The sequence below is a fragment of the Lissotriton helveticus genome, chromosome 12 (assembly GCF_964261635.1).
Source record: "Lissotriton helveticus chromosome 12, aLisHel1.1, whole genome shotgun sequence".
NCBI classification, from domain to species: Eukaryota; Metazoa; Chordata; class Amphibia; order Caudata; family Salamandridae; genus Lissotriton; species Lissotriton helveticus.
This window is the reverse complement of record NC_136073.1, coordinates 162,368,180-162,387,075: the sequence shown is the minus strand read 5'-3', so window position 1 is coordinate 162,387,075 and position 18,896 is coordinate 162,368,180. Positions and strand designations below refer to the sequence as shown.

The 18,896-nt window shown below is 52.0% G+C and overlaps 13 non-coding genes across 13 annotated transcripts; all 13 read left to right on the top strand.

Moving 5' to 3' along the window:
• Window positions 1-8,708: 8,708 nt before the first annotated feature.
• TRNAS-CGA (transfer RNA serine (anticodon CGA)) lies at window positions 8,709-8,788 on the top strand. Its single transcript has one exon. It is a non-coding gene; the product is annotated as a tRNA-Ser (tRNA).
• Window positions 8,789-9,410: 622 nt separating this feature from the next.
• Window positions 9,411-9,492, top strand: TRNAS-CGA (transfer RNA serine (anticodon CGA)). The gene has a single exon. It is a non-coding gene; the product is annotated as a tRNA-Ser (tRNA).
• A 624-nt stretch (window positions 9,493-10,116) lies between these two features.
• On the top strand, window positions 10,117-10,198 carry TRNAS-UGA (transfer RNA serine (anticodon UGA)). The gene has a single exon. It is a non-coding gene; the product is annotated as a tRNA-Ser (tRNA).
• A 622-nt stretch (window positions 10,199-10,820) lies between these two features.
• Window positions 10,821-10,902, top strand: TRNAL-CAA (transfer RNA leucine (anticodon CAA)). Its single transcript has one exon. It is a non-coding gene; the product is annotated as a tRNA-Leu (tRNA).
• A 625-nt stretch (window positions 10,903-11,527) lies between these two features.
• Window positions 11,528-11,609, top strand: TRNAS-CGA (transfer RNA serine (anticodon CGA)). Its single transcript has one exon. It is a non-coding gene; the product is annotated as a tRNA-Ser (tRNA).
• Window positions 11,610-12,233: 624 nt separating this feature from the next.
• On the top strand, window positions 12,234-12,315 carry TRNAS-UGA (transfer RNA serine (anticodon UGA)). Its single transcript has one exon. It is a non-coding gene; the product is annotated as a tRNA-Ser (tRNA).
• Window positions 12,316-12,937: 622 nt separating this feature from the next.
• On the top strand, window positions 12,938-13,019 carry TRNAS-CGA (transfer RNA serine (anticodon CGA)). The gene has a single exon. It is a non-coding gene; the product is annotated as a tRNA-Ser (tRNA).
• Window positions 13,020-14,349: 1,330 nt separating this feature from the next.
• On the top strand, window positions 14,350-14,431 carry TRNAS-CGA (transfer RNA serine (anticodon CGA)). The gene has a single exon. It is a non-coding gene; the product is annotated as a tRNA-Ser (tRNA).
• A 1,331-nt stretch (window positions 14,432-15,762) lies between these two features.
• Window positions 15,763-15,844, top strand: TRNAS-UGA (transfer RNA serine (anticodon UGA)). The gene has a single exon. It is a non-coding gene; the product is annotated as a tRNA-Ser (tRNA).
• Window positions 15,845-16,465: 621 nt separating this feature from the next.
• On the top strand, window positions 16,466-16,547 carry TRNAS-UGA (transfer RNA serine (anticodon UGA)). Its single transcript has one exon. It is a non-coding gene; the product is annotated as a tRNA-Ser (tRNA).
• A 624-nt stretch (window positions 16,548-17,171) lies between these two features.
• Window positions 17,172-17,253, top strand: TRNAS-CGA (transfer RNA serine (anticodon CGA)). The gene has a single exon. It is a non-coding gene; the product is annotated as a tRNA-Ser (tRNA).
• A 612-nt stretch (window positions 17,254-17,865) lies between these two features.
• TRNAS-CGA (transfer RNA serine (anticodon CGA)) lies at window positions 17,866-17,947 on the top strand. Its single transcript has one exon. It is a non-coding gene; the product is annotated as a tRNA-Ser (tRNA).
• A 624-nt stretch (window positions 17,948-18,571) lies between these two features.
• TRNAS-UGA (transfer RNA serine (anticodon UGA)) lies at window positions 18,572-18,653 on the top strand. Its single transcript has one exon. It is a non-coding gene; the product is annotated as a tRNA-Ser (tRNA).
• The last annotated feature ends 243 nt before the right edge of the window (window positions 18,654-18,896 follow it).

Sequence of the window (18,896 nt, the reverse complement as noted above, 5' to 3'; positions counted from 1 at the left end):
ACGGACCCCTGTCCTGGGCCCTGGGTGGAGCGGCAGCCCGGGGGACAGGGCCCAGGGCCGGAGCGCCCGACCCGGGGCCCCGACCGGGCCCCTGGACCCAGCCGGGGCTCCCAGGCCTGGAGGCACAGGGGAAGCCTCCCCGGGCCCGCCGGACCCCGTCCCGGGCACCCTGCCCCGCGGCAGGACCCAGGACGGAGCCCGGGGTGGGGAGGCCACCCTCCCCGGGGCCCTCAGGGGCCCCGGGTGGGGCTCCTGAACCCAGCCAAGCACGGGGAGGCTTCCCGGGCACCACGGAACCCCGTCCCGGGACTTTGGCAGTGCGGCAGGCCGGGGGACAGGGCCCAGGGACGGAGCGCCCCACCCGGGAACCCGGCCGGGCCCCTGGACCCAGGCGGGGCTCCCAGGCCCGGAGGCGCAGGGCGAGCCTCCCCTGGCACGCCGGACCCCGTCCCGGGCACCCTGCCACGCGCCAGGACCCAGGACGGAGCCCGGGGTGGGGAGGCCGCCATCCCCGGGCCCTCAGGGGCCCCGGATGGAGCTCCTGAACACAGACAAGCAAGGGGAGGCTCCCCGGGCACATCGGAACCCCTTTCCGGGCCCTTGGCAGTGCGGCAGGCTGGGAGACAGGGCCCAGGGCCGGAGCACCCGACACGGGGCCCGCCCGGGCCCCTGGACTCAGCCGGGGCTCCCAAGCCCGGAGGCGCATGGGACGCCTCCCTGGTCCTTCGGGACCCCGTCCCGGGCACCCTACCACTCAGCAGGACCAAGGACAGAGCCCGGGGTGGGGAGGCCGCCCTCCCCGGGCCCTCAGGGGCCCTAGCCACTGCTCCTGAACCCAGCCAAGCAAGGGGAGGCTCCCCGGGCACATCGGAACCCCTTCCCGGGCACTTGGCAGGTCGGCAGGCTGGGAGACAGGGCCCAGGGCCGGAGCACCCGACCCGGGGCCCGGCCGGGCCCCTGGACGCAGCCGGGGCTCCCAAGCCCGGAGGTGCATGGGACGCCTCCCCGGTCCCTCCGGACCCCGTCCCGGGCACCCTGCCACGCAGCAGTACCAAGGACAGAGCCCGGGGTGGGGAGGCCGCCCTCCCCCGGGCCCCTAGGGGCCCCGGACAGAGCTCCTGAACCCAGACAAGCAAGGGGAGGCTCCCCGGGCACAACGGAACCCCTTCCTAGGCCCTTGGCAGTGCGGTAGGCTGGGAGACAGGGACCAGGACCGGAGCACCCGACCCGGGGCCCGGCCGGGCCCCTGGACCCAGCCGGGGCTCCCAAGCCCGGAGACGCATGGGACGCCTACCCGGACCCATGGAGCCAGTCCTGGCCATTGAGCCATGCCGTTGGCCTGGAGATGGGTGCCCCGGACGCCCGGGGGAGGTCTGTCCGGGACACATGGAGCCCGTCCTGGGCATTGAACCATGCCGTTGGCCTGGAGAAGGGAGCCCCCGGACGCCCGGGGGAGGACTGCCCGGTACCCGTGGAGCCCTTCCCGGGTACTTTGCAACGCCGTTGGCCTCCTGGAGATGGGTGCCCCGAACGCCCGGGGGGCGGGCTGCCCGGGACCCGTGGAGCCCGTCCTGGGCACTCTGACCTGCTGTTGGCCCGGGGGAGGACTGCCCGGGACCCGTGGAGCCCGTCCTGGGCACTCTGACAAGCTGTTGGCCCGGGGACGGGAGCCCAAGACGACCGGGACCCGTGGAGCCCGTATTTGGCACTCTGACAAGCCATTGCCCGGGGAAGGGAGCCCCAGACGACCGGGACCTGTGGAGCCCGTCCTGGGCACTCCTGTATGCCATTGGCCCGGGGAAGGGAGCCCCGGACATCCGGGACCCGTGGAGCCCGTCCTGGGCACTCTGAAATGCTTTGGCCCGGGGAAGGGAGCCCCGGACACCCGGGGGAGGACTGCCCGGGACCCGTGGAACTCGTCCTGGGCACTCTGACATGCCGCTGGCCCGGGGAAGGGTGCCCCGGACGCCCGGGGCCCGTGGAGCCCGTCCTGGGCACTCTGACAAGCCGTTGGCCCGGGGAAGGGAGCCCTGGACGCCCGGGACCCGTGGAGCCCATCCTGGGCACTCTGAAATGCTTTGGCCCGGGGAAGGGAGCCCCGGACGCCCGGGGGAGGACTGCCCGGGACCCGTGGAACTGGTCCTGGGCACTCTGACATGCCGCTGGCCTGGGGAAGGGTGCCCCGGATGACCGGGGCCCATGGAGCCCGTCCTGGGCACTCTGACATGCCGCTGGCCCGGGGAAGGGAGCCCCGGACGCCCGGGGCACGTGGAGCCCGTCCTGGGCACTCTGACAAGCCGTTGGCCCGGGGAAGGGAGCCCTGGACGCCCGGGACCCGTGGAGCCCGTCCTGGGCACTCTGAAATGCTTTGGCCCGGGGAAGGGAGCCCTGGACGCCCGGGGGAGGACTGCCCGGGACCCGTGGAACTGGTCCTGGGCACTCTGACATGCCGCTGGCCCGGGGAAGGGTGCCCCGGATGACCGGGTCCCGTGGAGCCCGTCCTGGGCACTCTGACATGCCGCTGGCCCGGGGAAGGGAGCCCCGGACGTCCGGGGCCCGTGGAGCCCGTCCTGGGCACTCTGACAAGCCGTTGGCCCGGGGAAAGGGAGCCCCGGACGCCCGGGACCCGTGGAGCCCGTCCTGGGCACTCTGACATGCCGTCAGCCCGGATGGAGCCCCGGACGCCCGCGGGACGAATGCCCGGGACGCATGGAGCCCGTCCCGGGCACTCTGCCATGCCGTCAGCCCGGATGGAGCCCCGGGCGCCCGGGGGACGAAGGCCCGGGACGCATGGAGCCCGTCCCGGGCACTCTGCCATGCCGTCGGCCTGGATGGAGCACCGGACGCCCGGGGGACGACTGCGCAAGAGCCATGGAGCCCGTCCTGGGTAATTTGACATGCAGTTGGCCTGGAGGAAGGAAGCCCCGGGTGGCCTAGGGAGGTGTTGCCCAGGCATATCCCATCTGGTCCCCATGGCAGAGAACCACCAACCCTGGAGGGGTGTCCGGGCATACCCTGCCCCATAGTAATCCGGAGGCAAATTACCCCCCTTTCTTGCAATCTGTGCACGCGAGGTGACAGAGGGGACCCAAGGCGTGAAAGAACCCGACCTCATGGAGCCCTCGCTGGGATCCGGGAGGCGAATGGCACCTCATTAAGACTTCCAGGGAAGTTCGGCCATCTGGTCCCCCCCCATAGGAAAGCGTTGCGGGCGACCAGATGCCCGAGGGGATCCGGGCGACCAGATGGCCGAGGGAATCTGGGCGATCAGATGGCCGGGCATGGAGGTGAATCCGCCTGGACTCTTCCCCACCCCATCCCCGTCCCAGGACGAATGCCCGGGACGCATGGAGCCCGTCCTGGCCACTTGACGTCCCGTCCTGGGCATTGAACCATGCTGTTGGCCTGGAGAAGGGAGCCCCCGGACGCCCGGGGGAGGACTGCCCGGTACCCGTGGAGCCCTTCCCGGGTACTTTGCAACGCCGTTGGCCTCCTGGAGATGGGTGCCCCAGATGCCCGGGGGCGGGCTGCCCGGGACCCATGGAGCCCGTCCTGGGCACTTTTACATGCCGTCGGCCTGGAGGTGGGTGCCCTGGACGCCCGGGGGAGGCCTGCCCGGGACCCGTAGAGCCCTTCCCGGGTACTTTGCCAATGCCGTTGGCCTCATGGAGATGGTTGCCCCGGACGCCCGGGGGAGGCCTGCGCGGGACCCATGGAGCCCGTCCTGGGCATTGAGCCATGCCGTTGGCCTGGAGATGGGAGCCCCGGACGCCCGGGGGAGGACTGCCCGGTACCCGTGGATCCCGTCCTGGGCTCTTTGACATGCCGTCGGCCTGGAGGTGGGAGCCCCGGACGCCCGGGAGCGGGCTGCCCGGGACCCATGGAGCCCGTCCTGGACACTTTGACATGCCGTCGGCCTGGAGGAGGGTGCCCGGGACGCCCTTGGGAATCCTGGTCGGGACCCGTGGAGCCCTTCCCGGGTACTTTGCCAATGCCGTTGGCCTCATGGAGATGGGTGCCCCGGACGCCCGGGGGAGGACTGCCCGGTACCCGTGGAGCCCTTTCCGGGTACTTTGCAACGCCGTTGGCCTCCTGGAGATGTGTGCCCCGAACGCCCGGGGGGAGGGCTGCCCGTGGCCCGTGGAGCCCGCCCTGGGCACTTTGACATGCCGTCGTCCTGGAGGTGGGAGCCCCGGACGCCCGGGGGAGGGCTGCCCGGGACCCATGGAGCCCATCCCGGGTACTTTGCCATCCCGTTGGCCTCCTGGAGATGGGTGCCCCGGACGCCCGGGGGAGGTCTGTCCGGGGCCCATGGAGCCCGTCCTGGGCAGTGTGACATGCCGTCGGCCTGGAGGTGGGAGCCCCGGACGCCCGGGGAAAGGCTGCCCGGGACCCGTGGAGCCCTTCCCGGGTACTTTGCCATCCCGTTGGCCTCCTGGAGATGGGTGCCCCGGACGCCCTGGGGAGGTCTGTCCGGGACACGTGGAGCCCGTCCTGGGCATTGAGCCATGCCGTTGGCCCGGAGAATGGAGCCCCCAGACGCCCGGGGGAGGTGTTGCCCAGGCATATCTCATCTGGTCCCCCGGGCAGAGAACCACCAGCCCTGGAGAGGTGTCCGGGCGTACCCTGCCCCTAGTAATCCGGAGGGAAATTACCCCCCTTTCTTGCAATCCGTGCACGCGAGGTGATAGAGGGGACCCAAGGCGTAAAAGAACCCGACCTCATGGAGCCCTAGCTGGGATCCGGGAGCCGAATGGCACCTCATCGGGACTTCCAGGGAAGCCCGGCCATCTGGTCGCCCCATTGGAAAGCATCGCGGGCGACCAGAGGGCCGGGATCGAAAGGACTCCCAGCTCCCCATCCATCCCAAGACTTCGCGGTAGGGTTCCTGACTGCCTGCCCACGCAAGGCAGGGCTCTTGGACCCCGGCTGGGCCTCAGGCGCAGGTTGGCCCACCGGAGCTCTAGGGCCCGGACGACCTGGGGGAGGAATGCCCGGGACCCGTGGAGCCCGTCCTGGGTACTTTGACATGCCATCGGCCTGGAGGTGGGTGCCCCGGACGCCCGGGGGAAGCTGCCCGGGACCCATGGAGCCCGTCCTGGGTACTTTGACATTCCGTCGGCCTGGAGGTGGGAGCCCCGGACGCCCGGGGGGGAGGTCTGCCCGGGACCCATGGAGCCCGTCCTGGACACTTTGACATGCCGTCGGCCTGGAGGAGGGTGCCCGGGACGCCCTTGGGAAGCCTGGTCGGGACCCGTGGAGCCCTTCCCGGGTACTTTGCCAATGCCGTTGGCCTCATGGAGATGGGTGCCCGGATGCCCGAGGGAGGTCTGCCCGGGACCCATGGAGCCCGTCCTGGGTACTTTGCCAATGCCGTTGGCCTCCTGGAGATGGGTGTCCCGGACGCCCGGGGGAGGACTGTCCCGGACTCATGGAGCCCGTCCTGGGCACTTTGACATGCCGTCGGCCTGGCGGTGGGAGCCCCGGACGCCCGGGGGAGGGCTGCCCGGGACCCATGGAGCCCGACCCGGGCACTCTGTCATGCCGTCAGCCTGGATGGAGCCCCGGACGCCCGGGGGACGAATGCCCGGGACGCATGGAGCCCGTCCTGGGCACTTTTCCGTGCCTTCGGCCTGGAGCCCCCCAGACACCCAGGGGAGGACCACCGTGAAAGCCATGGAGCCCGACCTGGGCACTCTGCCATACCGTCAGCCTAGATGGAGCCCCGGACGCCCAGGGGACGAATGCCCTGGACGCATGGAGCCCGTCCTGGGCACTTTTCCATGCATTTGGCCTGGAGCCCCCAGACACCCAGGGGAGGACCACCGTGAAAACCATGGAGCCCGACCTGGGCACTCTTCCATACCGTCAGCCTGGATGGAGCCCCGGACGCCCGGGGACGACTGCCCAGGAGCCATGGAGCCCGTCCTGGGCAATTTGACATGCAGTTGGCCTGGAGGAAGGAAGCCCCGGGTGGCCTAGGGAGGTGTTGCCCAGGCATAGCCCATCTGGTCCCCATGGCAGAGAACCACCAGCCTCGGAGGGGTGTCCGGGCGTTCCCTTCTCCCTAGTAATCCGGAGGAAAATTACCCCCTTTTCTTGTAATCTGTGCACGCGAGGTGACAGAGGGGACCCAAGGCGCGAATGTACCCGACCTCCTGGAGCCCTCGCTGGGAACCGAAAGGATGAGGCGGCGAATGGCACCTCATCGGGACTTCCAGGGAAGTTCGGCCATCTGTAACAAGAAAAAACATACCCTATGCACACACTTGACAGGTACAAAATGGAACAATGTCCAAACGCAAATGTTCAATATAATGCAGAGAAACAACAATAATAAGCAAATTGTTATAAATAAATGAATAGGTGTCAATAAAGAAGTCTTGATCTCTTTTGTCTTGATCCACTTCGAACACGGAGACCCGGGAGAAGAGAAAAGAAACAAGACGTCCATAAGACACCAAGTCCGGACGAGGCAATGGAACAATCCCTACTGATCGAGGCATATTAGAATTACAGATACAAAGTGACTGACATCTATACCTTCCCCCGGGCGACCCACAACAAGCGCATTACGCTTGCAAGCCATTGCGCTTTACTTCTTAATAGAGAATTGGATGGTCTTGGGCCCTTCCGGGTCGGAAGTATCACCGGAAGAGCGACCGCATAGTCCATACACAACCAATGGACCCCTGAAGATTCGCCAGATGCGATGAAACACGTGTCGGCTGGTTGTTCACAAGCTGTGTTTGATTAAAACAAGGAGATCAAGACAAAAGAGATCAAGACTTCTTTATTGACACCTATTCATTTATTTATAACAATTTGCTTATTATTGTTGTTTCTCTGCATTATATTGAACATTTGCGTTTGGACATTGTTCCATTTTGTACCTGTCAAGTGTGTGCATAGGGTATGTTTTTTCTTGTTACGTTGGATTAGTCCAGCTTGCTGGCTTCTCCTTTGAGTGGTTATATGGTTATCCACTCACCCAGTTGCACCACACTCCACTTGGTCCTACAGTGCTTCCATACTGGCAGTGCGCCCTTCCTCTGACATCTAAAAAACCATCCTTCCTTCAAGTTCGGCCATCTGGTCGCCCCATAGGAAAGCGTTGCGGGCGACCAGATGCCCGAGGGGATCCGGGCGACCAGATGGCCGAGGGAATCTGGGCGATCAGATGGCTGGACACGGAAGTGAAGCCGCCTGGACTCTCCCGACCCTGGCCCGTCCTGGGCACTTCTCCATGCCATTGGCCTGGAGCGCCCCGACACCCAGGGGAGGACCACCCTGAAAACCTTGGAGCCCGACTCGGGCACTCTCCCATGCCGTCAGCCTGGATGGAGCCCCGGACGCCCGGGGGACGAATGCCCGGGACGCATGGAGGCCGTCCTGGGCACTTTTCCATGCCATTGGCCTGGAGCGCCCCGACACCCAGGGGAGGACCACCCTGAAAACCATGGAGCCCGACCCGGGCACTCTGCCATGCTGTCAGCCTGGATGGAGCCCCGGACGCCCGGGGGACGAAGGCCCGGGACGCATGGAGCCCGTCCCAGGCACTCTGCCATGCCTTCGGCCTGGATGGAGCCCCGGACGCCCGGGGGACGACTGCCCAAGAGCCATGGAGCCCGTCCTGGGCAATTTGACATGCAGTTGGCCTGGAGGAAGGAAGCCCCGGGTGGCCTAGTGAGGTGTTGCCCAGGCATAGCCTATCTGGTCTCCATGGCAGAGAACCACCAGCCCTGGAGGGGTGTCCGGGCATACCCTGCCCCTAGTAATCCGGAGGGAAATTACCCCCCTTTCTTGCAATCTGTGCACGCGAGGTGACAGAGGGGACCCAAGGCGTGAAAGAACCCGACCTCATGGAGCCCTCGCTGGGATCCGGGAGGCGAATGGCACCTCATCGGGACTTCCAGGGAAGTTCGGCCATCTGGTCCCCCCCCCATAGGAAAGCGTTGCGGGCGACCAGATGGCCGAGGAAATCTGGGCGATCAGATTGCCGGGCATGGAGGTGAAGCCGCCTGGACTCTTCCCCACCCCGTCCCCGTCCCGGGACGAATGCCCAGGACGCATGGAGCCCGTCCTGGGCACTTTTCCATGCCATCGGCCTGGAGCGCCCCGACACCCTGGGGAGGACCACCCTGGAAACCATGGAGCCCGACCCGGGCACTCTGCCATGCCGTCGGCCTGGATGGAGCCCCGGACGCCCGGGGGACGAATGCCCGGGACGCATGGAGCCGTCCTGGGCACTTTTCCATGCCGTCGGCCAGGAGCCCACTGACACCCAGGGGAGGACCACCGTGAAAACCATGGAGCCCGACCCGGGCACTCTGCCATACCGTCAGCCTGGATGTAGCCCCGGGCGCCCGGGGGACGAATGCCCGGGATGCATGGAGCCCGATCCGGGCACTCTGCCATGCCGTCAGCCTGGATGGAGCCCCGGACGCCCGGGGGACGAATGCCCGGGACGCATGGAGCCCGTCCCGGGCACTCTGCCATGCCGTCGGCCTGGATGGAGCCCCGGACGCCCGGGGGACGACTGCCCAAGAGCCATGGAGCCCATCCCGGGCACATGGACCCCGTCCTGGGAACTCTGATCTGCCGCCGGCGCCGGGGATCGAACCGTGATCACCAGATGGGGATATCCCAAAAATCTGGCATGGATACGGCCCGCCAGGACAGGTTTGGGCACCCCTGGCTTACAGTAAGTTGTTGTGGCCGAGTGGTTAAGGCGATGGACTCGAAATCCATTGGGGTCTCCCCGCACGTTCGAATCCTGCTGACGAGAGTATTTTCGTCTTCGGCTACAATTTTAGAAGTTAACCTTTAGTATTTCTTCCATGTCAGTTTTATACATAGGTGGCTTATATTCTTGTCACTATTGCCTCTTTACATATTTATTTTTGCTACCCCTTTCATGTCTTTGCTATACCTCTCTTCCTACATCAGCGCTGGTGCAAGCGCTTCAAATTATTATACCCTTGCTCTCTCAGTCATACCTGCATGTGCACTTGAAACTTACTTTACCAATAAAAGAAGCAAATAGAGAAATAGAACAAACGTGCTTGCTGGATTAGGCAAACACACTTCATAAAAGTGCATTTTCTTTTTTATTCTCCCGTGTTACAAGCTTAACTGCTCCCTGTGTGATTTCTCTTAACCTGCTGTCCCAGGAAGATAATTTTATCTACAGGCTCTTTCTGTGTTTTTTCCCTAGTCTTTCTTTCCCTTTTCTTAGCTGTGTAACTGTTCCTTTACGTGCTCTATTTAGGCGCCATTAATCTCATTTGAGCTCCTTGTACCTGCTTGTTTGTATATTTTTTTTAAAAGTGCATTGCAGTACATCAGGAATTTGCTGTAGGACACCTTGAAAACTTTCATACAGATTATTTGCACAAAGCTTGCAGTAAGTTGTTGTGGCCGAGTGGTTAAGGCGATGGACTCGAAATCCATTGGGGTCTCCCCGCGCAGGTTCGAATCCTGCCGACAACGAGAGTATTTTCGTCTTCGGCTACAATTATAGAAGTTATCCTTTAGTATTTCTTCCATGTCAGTTTTATAAATAGGTGGCTTATATTGGTGTCACTATTGCCTCTTCACATATTTATTTTTGCTACCCCTTTCATGTCTTTGCTATACCTCTCTTCCTACATTAGTGATGGTGCAAACGCTTCAAAATATTATACCCTGGCTCTCTCAGTCATACCTGCATGTGTACTTGAAACTTACTTTACCAATGAAAGAAGCAAATAAAGAAATAGAACAAAAGTGCTTGCTGGATTAGGCAAACACACTTCATAAAACTGCATTTTCTTTTTTATTCTCCCGTGTTACAAGCTTAACTGCTCCCTGTGTAATTTCGCTTAACCTGCTGTCCCAGGAAGATAATTTTATCTACAGGCTCTTTCTGTGTTTTTTCCCTAGTCTTTCTTTCCCTTTTCTTAGCTGTGTAACTGTTCCTTTACGTGCTCTATTTAGGCGCCATTAATCTCATTTGAGCTCCTTGTACCTGCTTCTTTCTATTGTTTTTAAAAAGTGCATTGCAGAACATCAGGAATTTGCTGTGGGACACCTTGAAAACTTTCATACAGATTATTTGCACAAAGCTTACAGTAAGTTGTTGTGGCCGAGTGGTTAAGGGGATGGACTTGAAATCCATTGGGGTCTCCCCGCGCAGGTTCAAATCCTGCCGACAACGAGAGTATTTTAGTCTTCGGCTACAATTTTAGAAGTTAACCTTTAGTATTTCTTCCATGTCAGTTTTATAAATAGGTGGCTTATATTGGTGTCACTATTGCCTCTTCACATATTTATTTTTGCTACCCCTTTCATGTCTTTGCCATACCTCTCTTCCTACATTAGCGATGGTGCAAACGCTTCAAAATATTATACCCTGGCTCTCAGTCATACCTGCATGTGCACTTGAAACTTACTTTACCAATAAAAGAAGCAAATAGAGAAATAGAAATAAAGTGCTTGCTGGATTAGGCAAACACACTTCATAAAAGGGCATTTTCTTTTTTATTTTCCCGTGTTACAAGCTTAACTGCTCCCTGTATAATTTCTCTTAACCTGCTGTCCCAGGAAGATAATTTTATCTACAGGCTCTTTCTGTGTTTTTTCCCTAGTCTTTCTTTCCCTTTTCGTAGCTGTGTAACTGTTCCTTTACGTGCTCTATTTAGGCGCCATTAATCTAATTTGAGCTCCTTCTACCTTCTTGTTTGTATTGTTTTTAAAAAGTGCATTGCAGAACATCAGGAATTTGCTGTCGGACACCTTGAAAACTTTCATACAGATTATTTGCACAAAGCTTACAGTAAGTTGTTGTGGCCGAGTGGTTAAGGCGATGGACTCAAAATCCATTGGGGTCTCCCCGCGCAGGTTCGAATCCTTCCGACAACAAGAGTATTTTCGTCTTCTGATACAATTTTAAAAGTTAACCTTTAGTATTTCTTCCATGTCAGTTTTATAAATAGGTGGCTTATATTGGTGTCATTATTGCCTCTTCACATATTTATTTTTGCTACCCCTTTCATGTCTTTGCTATACCTCTCTTCCTACATCAGCGCTGGTGCAAGCGCTTCAAATTATTATACCCTTGCTCTCTCAGTCATACCTGCATGTGCACTTGAAACTTACTTTACCAATAAAAGAAGCAAATAGAGAAATAGAACAAACGTGCTTGCTGGATTAGGCAAACACACTTCATAAAAGTGCATTTTCTTTTTTATTCTCCCGTGTTACAAGCTTAACTGCTCCCTGTGTGATTTCTCTTAACCTGCTGTCCCAGGAAGATAATTTTATCTACAGGCTCTTTCTGTGTTTTTTCCCTAGTCTTTCTTTCCCTTTTCTTAGCTGTGTAACTCTTCCTTTACGTGCTCTATTTAGGCGCCATTAATCTCATTTGAGCTCCTTGTACCTGCTTGTTTGTATATTTTTTTAAAAAGTGCATTGCAGTACATCAGGAATTTGCTGTGGGACACCTTGAAAACTTTCATACAGATTATTCGCACAAAGCTTGCAGTAAGTTGTTGTGGCCAAGTGGTTAAGGCGATGGACTCGAAATCCATCGGGGTCTCCCCACGCAGGTTCGAATCCTGCCGTCAACGAGAGTATTTTCGTCTTCAGCTACAATTATAGAAGTTATCCTTTAGTATTTCTTCCATGTCAGTTTTATAAATAGGTGGCTTATATTGGTGTCACTATTGCCTCTTCACATATTTATTTTTGCTACCCCTTTCATGTCTTTGCTATACCTCTCTTCCTACATTAGTGATGGTGCAAACGCTTCAAAATATTATACCCTGGCTCTCTCAGTCATACCTGCATGTGTACCTGAAACTTACTTTAACAATGAAAGAAGCAAATAAAGAAATAGAACAAAAGTGCTTGCTGGATTAGGCAAACACACTTCATAAAACTGCATTTTCTTTTTTATTCTCCCGTGTTACAAGCTTAACTGCTCCCTGTGTAATTTCTCTTAACCTGCTGTCCCAGGAAGATAATTTTATCTACAGGCTCTTTCTGTGTTTTTTCCCTAGTCTTTCTTTCCCTTTTCTTAGCTGTGTAACTGTTCCTTTACGTGCTCTATTTAGGCGCCATTAATCTCATTTGAGCTCCTTGTACCTGCTTCTTTGTATTGTTTTTAAAAAGTGCATTGCAGAACATCAGGAATTTGCTGTGGGACACCTTGAAAACTTTCATGCAGATTATTTGCACAAAGCTTGCAATAAGTTGTTGTGGCCGAGTGGTTAAGGGGATGGACTTGAAATCCATTGGGGTCTCCCCGCGCAGGTTCAAATCCTGCTGACAACGAGAGTCTTTTCGTCTTCGGCTACAATTTTAGAAGTTAACCTTTAGTATTTCTTCCATGTCAGTTTTATAAATAGGTGGCTTATATTGGTGTCACTATTGCCTCTTCACATATTTATTTTTGCTACCCCTTTCATGTCTTTGCCATACCTCTCTTCCTACATTAGCGATGTTGCAAACGCTTCAAAATATTATACCCTGGCTCTCAGTCATACCTGCATGTGCACTTGAAACTTACTTTACCAATAAAAGAAGCAAATAGAGAAATAGAAATAAAGTGCTTGCTGGATTAGGCAAACACACTTCATAAAAGGGCATTTTCTTTTTAATTCTCCCGTGTTACAAGCTTAACTGCTCCCTGTATAATTTCTCTTAACCTGCTGTCCCAGGAAGATAATTTTATCTACAATCTCTTTCTGTGTTTTTTCCCTAGTCTTTCTTTCCCTTTTCGTAGCTGTGTAACTGTTACTTTACGTGCTCTATTTAGGCGCCATTAATCTAATTTGAGCTCCTTCTACCTGCTTGTTTTTATTGTTTTTAAAAAGTGCATTGCAGAACATCAGGAATTTGCTGTCGGACACCTTGAAAACTTTCATACAGATTATTTGCACAAAGCTTACAGTAAGTTGTTGTGGCCGAGTGGTTAAGGCGATGGACTCGAAATCCATTGGGGTCTCCCCGTGCAGGTTCGAATCCTTCCGACAATGAGAGTGTTTTCGTCTTCTGATACAATTTTAGAAGTTAACCTTTAGTATTTCTTCCATGTCAGTTTTATAAATAGGTGGCTTATATTGGTGTCATTATTGCCTCTTCACATATTTATTTTTGCTACCCCTTTCATGTCTTTGCTATACCTCTCTTCCTACATCAGCGCTGGTGCAAGCGCTTCAAATTATTATACCCTTGCTCTCTCAGTCATACCGCCATGTGCACTTAAAACTTACTTTACCAATAAAAGAAGCAAATAGAGAAATAGAACAAACGTGCTTGCTGGATTAGGCAAACACACTTAATAAAAGTGCATTTTCTTTTTTATTCTCCTGTGTTACAAGCTTAACTGCTCCCGGTGTAATTTCTCTTCACCTGCTGTCCCAGGAAGATAATTTTATCTACAGGCTCTTTCTGTGTTTATTCCCTAGGCTTTCTTTCCCTTTTCTTAGATGTGTAACTGTTCCTTTACGTGCTCTATTTAGGCGGCATTAATCTCATTTGAGCTCCTTGTACCTGCTTGTTTGTATTGTTTTTAAAAAGTGCATTGCAGAACATCAGGAATTTGCTGTGGGACACCTTGAAAACTTTCGTACAGATTATTTGCGCAAAGCTTACAGTAAGTTGTTGTGGCTGAGTGGTTAAGGGGATGGACTCGAAATCCATTGGGCTCTCCCCTCGCAGGTCCGAATCCTGCCAACAATGAGAGTATTTTCGTCTTCGGCTACAATTTTAGAAGTTACCCTTTAGTATTTTTTCCATGTCAGTTTTATAAATAGGTGGTTTATATTGGTGTCATTATTGCCTCTTCACATATTTATTTTTGCTACCCCTTTCATGTCTTTGCTATACCTCTCTTCCTACATTAGCGATGGTGCAAACGCTTCACAATATTATACCCTGGCTCTCTCAGTCATACCTGCATGTGTACTTGAAACTTACTTTACCAATGAAAGAAGCAAATAGAGAAATAGAACAAAAGTCCTTGCTGGATTAGGCAAACACACTTCATAAAACTGCATTTTCTTTTTTATTCTCCCGTGTTACAAGCTTAACTGCTCCCTGTGTAATTTCTCTTAACCTGCTGTCCCAGGAAGATAATTTTATCTACAGGCTCTTTCTGTGTTTTTTCCCTAGTCTTTCTTTCCCTTTTCTTAGCTGCGTAACTATTCCTTTACGTGCTCTATTTAGGCGCCATTAATCTCATTTGAGCTCCTTGTACCTGCTTGTTTGTATTGTTTTTAAAAAGTGCATTGCAGAACATCAGGAATTTGCTGTGGGACACCTTGAAAACTTTCATAGAGATTATTTGCACAAAGCTTACAGTAAGTTGTTGTGGCCGAGTGGTTCAGGCGATGGACTCGAAATCCATTGGGGTCTCCGCGCGCAGGTTCGAATCCTGCTGACAACGAGAGTGTTTTCGTCTTCGGCTACAATTTTAGAAGTTAACCTTTAGTATTTCTTCCATGTCAGTTTTATAAATAGGTGGCTTATATTGGTGTCATTATTGCCTCTTCACATATTTATTTTTGCTACCCCTTTCATGTCTTTGCTATACCTCTCTTCCTACATTAGCGATGGTGCAAACGCTTCAAAATTATTATACCCTTGCTCTCTCAGTCATACCGCCATGTGCACTTGAAACTTACTTTACCAATAAAAGAAACAAATAGAGAAATAGAACAAACATGCTTGCTGGATTAGGCAAACACACTTAATAAAAGTGCATTTTCTTTTTTATTCTCCTGTGTTACAAGCTTAACTGCTCCCTGTGTAATTTCTCTTCACCTGCTGTCCCAGGAAGATAATTTTATCTACAGGCTCTTTCTGTGTTTTTTCCCTAGGCTTTCTTTCCATTTTCTTAGCTGTGTAACTGTTCCTTTACGTGCTCTATTTAGGCGGCATTAATCTCATTTGAGCTCCTTGTACCTGCTTGTTTGTATTGTTTTTAAAAAGTGCATTGCAGAACATCAGGAATTTGCTGTGGGACACCTTGAAAACTTTCGTACAGATTATTTGCACAAAGCTACCAGTAAGTTGTTGTGGCTGAGTGGTTAAGGGGGTGGACTCGAAATCCATTGGGCTCTCCCCTCGCAGGTCCGAATCCTGCCGACAATGAGAGTATTTTCGTCTTCGGCTACAATTTTAGAAGTTAACCTTTAGTATTTCTTCCATGTCAGTTTTATAAATAGGTGGTTTATATTGGTGTCATTATTGCCTCTTCACATATTTATTTTTGCTACCCCTTTCATGTCTTTGCTATACCTCTCTTCCTACATTAGCGATGGTGCAAACGCTTCAAAATATTATACCCTGGCTCTCTCAGTCATACCTGCATGTGTACTCGAAACTTACTTTACCAATGAAAGAAGCAAATAGAGAAATAGAACAAAAGTCCTTGCTGGATTAGGCAAACACACTTCATAAAACTGCATTTTCTTTTTTATTCTCCCGTGTTACAAGCTTAACTGCTCCCTGTGTAATTTCTCTTAACCTGCTGTCCCAGGAAGATAATTTTATCTACAGGCTCTTTCTGTGTTTTTTCCCTAGTCTTTCTTTCCCTTTTCTTAGCTGCGTAACTGTTCCTTTACGTGCTCTATTTAGGCGCCATTAATCTCATTTGAGCTCCTTGTACCTGCTTGTTTGTATTGTTTTTAAAAAGTACATTGCAGAACATCAGGAATTTGCTGTGGGACACCTTGAAAACTTTCATGCAGATTATTTGCACAAAGCTTACAGTAAGTTGTTGTGGCCGAGTGGTTAAGACGATGGACTTGAAATCCATTGGGGTCTCCCCGCGCAGGTTCGAATCCTGCTGACAACGAGAGTATTTTCGTCTTCGGCTACATTTTTAGAAGTTAACCTTTAGTATTTCTTCCATGTCAGTTTTATAAATAGGTGGCTTATATTCTTGTCACTATTGCCTCTTTACATATTTATTTTTGCTACCCCTTTCATGTCTTTGCTATACCTCTCTTCCTACATCAGCGCTGGTGCAAGCGCTTCAAATTATTATACCCTTGCTCTCACAGTCATACCTGCATGTGCACTTGAAACTTACTTTACCAATAAAAGAAGCAAATAGAGAAATAGAACAAACGTGCTTGCTGGATTAGGCAAACACACTTAATAAAAGTGCATTTTCTTTTTTATTCTCCCGTGTTACAAGCTTAACTGCTCCCTGTGTAATTTCTCTTAACCTGCTGTCCCAGGAAGATAATTTTATCTACAGGCTCTTTCTGTGTTTTTTCCCTAGTCTTTCTTTCCCTTTTCTTAGCTGTGTAACTGTTCCTTTACGTGCTCTATTTAGGCGCCATTAATCTCATTTGAGCTCCTTGTACCTGCTTGTTTGTATTGTTTTTAAAAAGTGCATTGCAGATCAGGAATTTGCTGTGGGACGCCTTGAAAACTTTCATACAGATTATTTGCACAAAGCTTACAGTAAGTTGTTGTGGCCGAGTGGTTAAGGTGATGTACTTGAAATCCATTGGGGTCTCCCCGCGCAGGTTCGAATCCTGCCGACAACGAGAGTATTTTCGTCTTCTGATACAATTTTAGAAGTTAACCTTTAGTATTTCTTCCATGTCAGTTTTATAAATAGGTAGCTTATATTGGTGTCACTATTTCCTCTTCATATATTTATTTTTGATACCCCTTTCATGTCTTTGCTATACCTCTCTTCCTACATTAGCGATGGTGCAAACGCTTCAAAATATTATACCCTGGCTCTCTCAGTCATACCTGCATGTGTACTTGAAACTTACTTTACCAATGAAAGAAGCAAATAGAGAAATAGAACAAAAGTGCTTGCTGGATTAGGCAAACACACTTCATAAAACTGCATTTTCTTTTTTATTCTCCCGTGTTACAAGCTTAACTGCTCCCTGTGTAATTTCTCTTAACCTGCTGTCCCAGGAAGATAATTTTATCTACAGGCTCTTTCTGTGTTTTTTCCCTAGTCTTTCTTTCCCTTTTCTTAGCTTCGTAACTGTTCCTTTACGTGCTCTATTTAGGCGCCATTAATCTCATTTGAGCTCCTTGTACCTGCTTGTTTGTATTGTTTTTAAAAAGTGCATTGCAGAACATCAGGAATTTGCTGTGGGACACCTTGAAAACTTTCATACAGATTATTTGCACAAAGCTTACAGTAAGTTGTTGTGGCCGAGTGGTTAAGGCGATGGACTCGAAATCCATTGGGGTCTCCCCGCGCAGGTTCGAATCCTGCTGACAACGAGAGTATTTTCGTCTTCGGCTACAATTTTAGAAGTTAACCTTTAGTATTTCTTCCATGTCAGTTTTATAAATAGGTTGCTTATATTCTTGTCACTATTGCCTCTTTACATATTTATTTTTGCTATCCCTTTCATGTCTTTGCTATACCTCTCTTCCTACATCAGCGCTGGTGCAAGCGCTTCAAATTATTATACCCTTGCTCTCTCAGTCATACCTGCAAACTACTTTACCAATAAAAGAAGCAAATAGAGAAATAGAACAAACGTGCTTGCTGGATTAGGCAAACACACTTAATAAAAGTGCATTTTCTTTTTTATTCTCCCGTGTTACAAGCTTAACTGCTCCCTGTGTAATTTCTCTTAACCTGCTGTCCCAGGAAGATAATTTTATCTACAGGCTCTTTCTGTGTTTTTTCCCTAGTCTTTCTTTCCCTTTTCTTAGCTGTGTAACTGTTCCTTTACGTGCTCTATTTAGGCGCCATTAATCTCATTTGAGCTCCTTGTACCTGCTTGTTTGTATTGTTTTTAAAAAGTACATTGCAGAACATCAGGAATTTGCTGTGGGACACCTTGAAAACTTTCATACAGATTATTTGCACAAAGCTTACAGTAAGTTGTTGTGGCCGAGTGGTTTAGGTGATGGACTCGAAATCCATTGGGGTCTCCCCGCGCAGTTTCGAATCCTGCCGACAACGAGAGTATTTTCGTATTCTGATACAATTTTAGAAGTTAACCTTTAGTATTTCTTCCATGTCAGTTTTATAAATAGGTAGCTTATATTGGTGTCACTATTTCCTCTTCATATATTTATTTTTGATACCCCTTTCATGTCTTTGCTATACCTCTCTTCCTACATTAGCGATGGTGCAAACGCTTCAAAATATTATACCCTGGCTCTCTCAGTCATACCTGCATGTGTACTTGAAACTTACTTTACCAATGAAGGAAGCAAATAGAGAAATAGAACAAAAGTGCTTGCTGGATTAGGCAAACACACTTCATAAAACTGCATTTTCTTTTTTATTCTCCCGTGTTACAAGCTTAACTGCTCCCTATGTAATTTCTCTTAACCTGCTGTCCCAGGAAGATAATTTTATCTACAGGCTCTTTCTGTGTTTTTTCCCTAGACTTTCTTTCCCTTTTCTTAGCTGTGTAACTGTTCCTTTACGTGCTCTATTTAGACACCATTAATCTCATTTGAGCTCCTTGTACCTGCTTGTTTGTATTGTTTTTAAAAAGTGCATTACAGAACATCAGGAATTTATTGTGGGACACCTTGAAAACTTTCATACAGATTATTTGCACAAAGCTTGCAGTAAGTTGTTGTGGCCGAGTGGTTAAGGAGATGGACTTGAAATCCATTGGGTGCTCCCCGCGCAGGTTCAAATCCTGCCGACAACGAGAGTGTTTTCGTCTTCAGCTACAATTTTAGAAGTTAACCTTTAGTATTTCTTCCATGTCAGTTTTATAAATAGGTGGCTTATATTGGTGTCATTATTGCCTCTTCACATATTTATTTTTGCTACCCCTTTCATGTCTTTGCTATACCTCTCTTCCTACATCAGCACTGGTGCAAGCGCTTCAAATTATTATACCCTTGCTCTCTCAGTCATACCGCCATGTGCACTTGAAACTTACTTTACC